The following is an 8,400-nucleotide window of genomic DNA, read 5'->3' on the forward strand; positions in this document are numbered from 1 at the left end:
AATGCTTCATTGTTAGCAAGACGGGAAGATATTTCTTTAAGAAGATCAATTACCATAGCGTCTTGCGCATTGTTAGGAGGTTGAGATTTTTGTCCTCCTTGGGCATGAGGGAATTGGCCCGAACCTTGCTCCACGAATTCACTATAGAGTTCGGATGGAGGCTTCAACACATTCCGCTTGTTACAATAAGATAGATTCAGGTGTTGGTGTTGAGGCCGCCATCCGTTGTTATTATTGTTGTGGTGGTGGTGAGCATTCGAGTTAGGATAGGAGTTATGATGAGAATTATACCTTTGTTGTCCCCCTACATAACTTACGCTTTCGGTATCGCCGGCAAAAGGGCTTCCGGCTTGACAATCCTTACCTTGGTGGTCACCACCACAATGAGAGCACACGAGGACTTGTGCTGTATTCTTGAGGCTCATTTGCACCATTAAGGCGTCCAACTTTTTATTCATTTCGACCATGAAGATTGTGGGAGCCTCGTCTTCTACGGCAAAAGTTTGATGCTGCGAGGGTCCGGCAAGCCGATCTTCTTGCCATTGGACACTTTTCCTAGCTAATTCGTGAATGAGCTCATAAGCCTCACTTGCCGATTTGCGAAACAAATCCCCACCTGCAGCAGAATCAACGGTTGCACGATTAGTAGGTGTTAAACCATGATAAAAGGTACTTACTAGATCATGCTTAGGAATATCGTGGTGGGGACAGCTTCGGAGCAACTTTCGGAACCTAGCCTAAGCTGAATGGAGGGCCTCGTATCCAAGTTGCCGAAAGGAAGTGATATCGTTCCTCAACTTAACCGTTTTAGAAGGTGGGAAGTAGTAAGATAGGAACTCCTTCTCAAGCTCCTCCCATGATGTGATCGATCCCGCTTCTAACGAGTGCAACCACTCCAACGCTTGTCCTGTCAAAGAGAAAGGAAATAGTTTTAGTTGGATGGCCTCAACTGGAACATCGTTTTGCCGAGAGGTTTCGGCACACATAAGAAATTTATCAAGGTGTTCGTTAGGGTTTTCATGGGGTTCCCCTCCGAATTGACCGAGTTGTTGGATTAATTGGATCATGCTAGTCTTTATTTCAAATGTGTCGGCCGGAATGGTGGGGGCAACGATTCCATGGCGGTTTTGAGGGCGATGCGGAGCAAGAATCTCCAACATCGAACGCGTGTCATTGCCTCCACCATTACGGTTGTTATTCACGGGTTGTTCCGGCAGCCTTTGGTTGACCTCGGGCTGGTTAGCTTCATTGTTGAGGGTTGCCATTTTCTCTTTTCGAATCCTACAAAGAGTACGTTCAATTTCAAGATCAATAGGAATAAGAGAATCACTCCGAGATCGGGTATGCATAAAATAAGTGAAATAAAATATAATATCAACAAGAAAGAATGATGTTAGTAAAAGTATATATAAACAATTTATACAAAAAGAATGCTTAAACTAACAATAAAACGTTTTTGTCTAATATTGCAAGAAATTATAAATCCCCGGCAACGGCGCCAAAAACTTGATAGCGCGCTGTCTAGTGTAGTGTTTCCTACGACAAAATGTGTATTACGATGAATGTGTTCTATGACTATGGATGTGGTCTTTCTAAATGCTCTATGTTCACTAGACGTCACTACTTAGGGGCAAGTGTACCCCGTCGTATCAAGTAATAATCCGGTTAAGACTGGGTATCGAATCCACGGGATTTATAACTACAAGTATTAGACGACTCGGTTTTATACGTTATTTAAGCGGTGAATACCTTGAGGTTGATATGGGGACCAAATACAAACTACTCCTAACTACGTATGAGGCGAATTTATATAACAAAACTCTATGAAGTGATATGGATGCGATAAGTTATAACTATGACAAATAACGACTTCTAATGTTGATACGGTTGATGGTTTGCTCTTGCAAAGACGACTACGTGTAGTGTAACCGACCCGTGAAGTACTTAAACTACGTGGTTCCTAGTCAAGGCGTGTCTAATGCTTGGGACCAAAAATTAGGGCCCATAAGTTCCGTGGCTTGTCAATTCCTACGGTTTCCGGTTTGTCACTTCCGGTAAGGCAACACCTATATGAATCCCTAAAGATAGCCCGAATGGCGTCGGAAATCGCGTTCTCCTACACAATAATCAATTATGAATATCAAAACAAGTAACAAACATCAACACATATATAGAAAAGAAGATTATGAATCATAAATTATAAATATGGAGAATGTAAATATGAATTACAACCAAGCCTAGTACATATGATGAGTTCAAGCTAATTAGCAAGTAAAAAGGGAAGAATCCACCCTCGGAACTAGCTAACCGGACTCAAAAGCCGTCCCTTAGGACTTGGATGGTGGAGCTTTCGAGCTTGGTGCACGGAAGTGGAGCGGGACTTTGATGGAATGCCGGGATCAACGAACAAGCTCTCAAGATGGAAGAGTTTGGCTATATAAAGCCTAAAAACCAAGTCTAAACTACAAATGACAAGAATTACAAGATGTAAGGAGTCTAATGTGTATGATCTCCCCTTGGTTGAGTGCTAGTCACTCTTATTTATAGATCAAGCTAGGGGCAAGATTGTAATTCCACAAGCTGCAAGCATGGAGGAACATCATTTTGTGCAGAAATCCCATAATACGCCCCGCGTATGGTGGTGTACGCCCTGCGTGTGTGCCCATTCCGTCAGAAATCTCCTGCATGTGGACCAATTCCAGATTTTGTTGTCTCAAACACGCCCCGCGTAGATTGGGATACGCCTCGCGTGTTTGAGTCTCTGAGATTTTATTGCTTGAATTGAGCCTTTTACGCCGTGCGTAGCTGAAACACGCCCCGCGTGTTTGAGTCTCTGATCTTTTTGCGTTGAGTCTCTGATCTTTTTCCATGCACGCGCCGCCTGTAAGGTGGTACGTCCCGCGTATTGATAGTTGACTCCGGGAGACCATGCAGTCTGACTTTCAGGATTAGGCAAATCATTTCTGACATGTGTCATACGCCCCGCGTAGGTTGGCATACGCCTTGCGTATGCTGACTAGATTCCACGTGGTGCTTGCGGATAGGGCAATTATTTCCGACTCCATGTTTCACGCCCCGCGTGTGTGTAATGAGGCGCCTCGCGTATTTGAATGGATTTTTACTCCTTGCTCGTACCTGAAATACAAATCTCGAGAGCCGAGTTAGCTTGACGTTTTTATTTCCTAAATTAATCAAAAACAAGGGAAATTAACTGAAAGCATGGAATTTATTTTTATTTCATTATTTTATTAAAACAATCTATTTTTATAATTAAACTTATTTATTTCTTCTAAAATTAACCCGTAAATCACGCTAAAAGATAGGGGTAAAATACCCCTATCAGGCAGCAACCTGAACTGCTCATTATTATTATTATTTTTATTTAAAACCATATATTTATATATTCGTTTCAAAACGATTTTAAAACAATTTTAAGAACATCAGAAAACTTTCAAAGATTTTCTGTTTTATCTTTTAGATTCAATAAAACAAACTTTTATTAATCTAACCATAAAACTATTAGTTTTTGTTATAATGATTATCAACCAAATTAATCAGGAACTTTTGCATAATCAGTTTTAATTATCAGGTAATCAAAACTCTTTTATCTTTAGATTAATTAATCAAAACAATTTTATTAATTAACCTAACAATAAATATTTATTCAATCTCATTGAAAACCCTTTTATTTTCATATATGAAATAATAGATTTAACGCAGGCTCTGATACCACTGAAGGAAAATAGGCAAACATTTGGCAACAGAAATATAAAAAATTTAACCTATTTCCTTAAACCAATATCCGTTAATCGTTATTTCATACAAGGAAGGATAGAAGGAAATACCTTTTAGATGAACTATCTACTGTTATTAGCGAAGTGCCCTCAACTCTAGTTCCGAGTTCACGAGCACAAACAAAACACAAGATCAAACAAGTTAGAATCTCAACCAGGAATAACAATCAAGATAGATTGTCTCTAACAAATCAACACAATATCAAAGAGAAAGAGAGAAAGAGATAAAATCAATCGAATGGAAGCAAGCAATGGAAATTCCGTCCTCTACTGTAGTGGTCGAAATTCTCTCTCTTCGGGATAGACAGGGGTATAAATAACCTCTTGTATCTAACCCCTAGTTAGATAGAATTAGGTTACTTATTAAGAATTATATTCGGAATAATACTCTTATTATTATTATCTATAATTATATCTAAATATATATAAAGATAATATTAACTTATTTAATAAGATAATAATTAGAAGCAATTTAATCACTATAAACCTTCTAACTTAATTATCCTATAATTAATTCAATCTACAATTATAATCTAATTAAAATTGTCAAAATTAAATTAATTCCCACATGTGTCCCTACACATGAAATTTCGCCCCCCTCCTTTATTTGGGCCTTAGTGGACTAAGTTGAGCTTCCATAAATTAATTAACATCCATTCCTCTTTTTGGTTCCAAGTCTTATGTGTGACCCATGAGGTTCTTATTGTTACTAGCCGTATACAACCATTAAATTAATTTTCCAAAATTACATTTAATCTTTGTATAACGGAATGAGTGCGAGGACTGCGATAGGCAGAACTGTAAACATTCCCCCAGAGCTATAAGAAGACAGGTTGATTCCGTCGTTGATCTTTCCCTATTAGTTACAGTATAATTCGATCCTTTATCAATTACATTGTTAGGCACGAATATGACTACAATTTAACATACTATTTGTAATAAATTAGGGGTGTTTTAGGCGTAATATTACTTAAAGGAAGGACCAATAAGTGTTTTATGCAGATTTGAAAAGCTTAAGTCAAAAAGGCTGTTATGCAACCTGTTTTGCAACAACCAAGAGGAGACGTGCACCCTTTGATCCAGCGGTTAAACACTGTGTACCTGATGACGGATAGCGACTTGACAGAAAGGCAAGAGCAGGCAGGAATGGGCGGCGAAAGCAACATGATGACAAGATTGATTGACCCTTCAGTGTTCAAGGGTCAAAACATTTGTAACCACTTTTAGTAATCTCGGATACTTTGAACAATCTTTCTGCTTTGTAATATTTTGTTAATATTTTGTGTACTTGTCCCCTTGTTCCTCCTATTTATAGAGGTAAAGGAGGAAAGGTAGGGATCATTCTTTTTGGAAAGCAGAAGATAGATAAGTTTTGAACAAGTTTAGAGAGAGAAGCTCTCTAGGATTTTTACAGCTCCTTTCATGGAGTTCTGTATGTTTGACTTAGGTTGTTCACTCTTTAGCATGAGTGAGTAGTCGTTTTGAACGGGTTCGGCCAGTCAGGGCCTGTTATGTAAGTTTTCTATTTTCTTATTTATGAATGAATGATGATATATTATGTCGTGTTTGATAAAGCTTTCACTCCATTGCTATATGCATGTATGTTAGTGTTAGATTACTGATAGGGAACTGCTTTCATCTTCATAGATCTATTTGTCAAACGTCCAAACCCCAAAGCAGGAATGTTAGGGGGTTGTATCAAGGGTTTTCTTAATAGAAATGTTGTTTCGATCGTAATGCAAGAAAGAACCAACTTTAGGGACGCTTAAGGTTGTAGTACATCTTAGAATCTTAAGAACACACGAGAGTTGACTTAAGTGAGCATTAAAGCAGAGACTTTGACTTCACTTTGCGTCATTCATGAATAAATAGGATGTTTAGAGACTGAAAGTAACATGTTCCGCTGTGCCTAGCCTGTTCTACCATTTATCATTATCAAAAACTCCTTTTCATAAGTTGAACCATTTACTTAGTTACCAATTCACAATCTCTCAACATAAAGAATTCACATACCACGAACACCCTGTTCTGCAAGGTTTTTCTAGTAAAATTTGGTCATCAATCCCTGTAGAGATGATACTCTATTTATCACTTTATTACTTGTATCTAGTGCACTTGCTAGAGTCTGTTTAGAGGACAACACGATTTTGGTGCCATTGCCGGGGATTGAAAGCAACAAAGTTTATCTGAAAATTTCTGTGAAATAAGGTGTTTTTAATCTGTTTGTCACATAGTGCAGCCAGAAGAGTCTCTCTTACTATATATGCACAGAGCTGGACCACCCGTTTTTCCTATCGATCTTGAACTAGAAAGAACGTGTAGATGAAACCAAGCGGGAGCTCGACGAGCAAGACAAAGAGAAAGAAGGATGGCTGGAAGAATACCAGAACAACCCGTTCAACCTCCTCCTGAAGAATACCAGAACAACCCGTTCAACCTCCTCCTGAAGAATATCAGAGATTACTCCAGACCTACCATGGAAGGACATTCGTCTTGTATTGTGTTGCCTAATGAAGGGAACAACATGTTTGAAATAAAAGCATCCATGATACAGATGTTGCAAGCAGCCATGCAATTCAATGGGTACCAGTCAGAAGATCCAAACTGACATATCCAGGAGTTTATTACGATGTGCAACACTTTCCGATCAAACAGAGGAGTCTCCGATGACGTGATAAGGCTGAACCTGTTTCCTTTTTCTCTCAAAGATAAAGCAAAGAACTGGCTAAAGAACCTACATCCAGGAACCATCGCAACATGGCAGGACATGGCCAGTGCTTTTCTAATGAAATACTTTCCACCTAGACAGGCCATCAAACTCAGAAATGAGGTGTCCCATTTCGTGCAAGAAGAGGATGAATCTTTGGCCGAAGCACTGGAGAGGTACAAAGAGCTGTTAAGAAGGGTACCAAATCATGACATCCCCATGTGGATGCAAGTGCATAATTTTTACAATGGAGTCACCAACACGTACAAAATCTAGATTTAATCCATTGCGAATGGTAACCCCAAGGATCTTGAACCACAAGTCTTGTACGACCTAATCGAAAAAGTGGTAAGCACAAGTTATAATTGGCACTCAGCTAGGAGTGAAGGAAAGAGAACAGCAGATGGTGACATAGTTTCAAAGTTGACTACCCAAGTGGAACAGCTTGCAAGGTAGCTCAGCAAGATTAATGTATCATTTATTCATAGTGAACCACCATTTAATGATGTCTGTGATTTTTGTGGAGGGCCTCACTTCAACATCAACTGCCCTGGAGTCAAGCAAGGAAAGGGTGAGCAGGAACAATATGATTATGCTGGATACAATCAAAGGAACCCACCAAATCCGTACTCAAGTACATACAATCCAGCTACAAGAAATCATCCAAATTTCGGATGGACTGGACAGCCAAATCAGCAGGAGCAACCTAGATACCAGCAACAACAAGGAGGACACTATCAGAGGCAGCCTCAACAACACTACAAACAGCCTATTCCACCCAAGGAAGATGTAGAATAGGACATGAAGACCATGATGATGCAATTTATGAAGCAGACACAAGCTTCCATCAAAAATTTGGAGACACAAGTTCATCAACTGGCTGCTTCAACATCAAAAGGAAAAGGGGTGATGCCGAGTAATACTGAACCAAACCCTAAGGGAGATGTCATGGCTATCACTCTACGATCTGGTAAGGAAACTAATCCTCCTGTGATGGCTAATAAAAATGCTGAGTGTGTAGGTAGGTCCAGACTTGCTGAGAAAGAAAAGGAACAGACTGTTCCTGACCAGGAGAAGCCAGCCGAGACAGATCTCACATCTGACAATAATCAGGAGGAACCAGGGAAGAAGTACTATCTACCTCCTCCCTATGTGCCACCTGTACCATATCCGACGAGGCTAGTGAATAAGAAGCTTGAAGAGAAAAATTCAAAAGTGCTAGACACCTTGAGGAAGTTGCATATCAACATCCCCTTCGTGGAAGCACTTGCCCAGATGCCCACATATGCAAAATTCTTGGAAGATATCTTATCCAATAAGAAGAAATTGGAAAACATCTCGATGATCCAACTGAACAGGGACTGCTCTTCAATACTCCAGAACAAGCAGCAGCTTCCGAAAAAGCTAAAGGATACAGGGAGTTTTTCAATTCCATGTTATATTGGCAAGTTAAATATTGAAAATGCATTATGTGACCTAGGAGCGAGTATAAACCTAATGCCATATTCTGTGTATGTTAAGCTAGGGCTAGGAGAACCACAACCAACTAGAATGTCCATTCAGTTGGCTGACAGGTCTGCATGCTACCCTAGGGGAGTTGTGGAGGATGTGTTAGTCAAAGTAGGGAAGTTTATACTGTCTGTTGATTTCATCATAATGGACATAGATGAGGATTTGCATGTTCCCATTATTTTGGGTAGACCGTTCTTACGGGGTAAAGCATTGATTGATGTAGGAGAAGGGCAATTATTTTTAAGAATTAATGGGGAAGAAATCATTTTCAAAATGAATAAAGCTATGAGACGAGCTAACAATAGTGATGACACATGCTATTTCTTAGATGATTTCCAAAGTTTATCTGATTCGCAGGAACAGGGACAAGACACATTGGAGGCACTC

The 8,400-nt window shown here is 39.5% G+C and overlaps 1 non-coding gene across 1 annotated transcript; it reads right to left on the reverse strand.

Moving 5' to 3' along the window:
- Nucleotides 1-6,609: 6,609 nt before the first annotated feature.
- Nucleotides 6,610-6,716, reverse strand: LOC136201775 (small nucleolar RNA R71). The gene has a single exon (XR_010674117.1). It is a non-coding gene; the product is annotated as a small nucleolar RNA R71 (small nucleolar RNA).
- Between the last annotated feature and the right edge of the window lie 1,684 nt (nucleotides 6,717-8,400).

The sequence above is a fragment of the Euphorbia lathyris genome, chromosome 7 (genome assembly GCF_963576675.1).
Source record: "Euphorbia lathyris chromosome 7, ddEupLath1.1, whole genome shotgun sequence".
Lineage (NCBI taxonomy): Eukaryota > Viridiplantae > Streptophyta > Magnoliopsida > Malpighiales > Euphorbiaceae > Euphorbia > Euphorbia lathyris.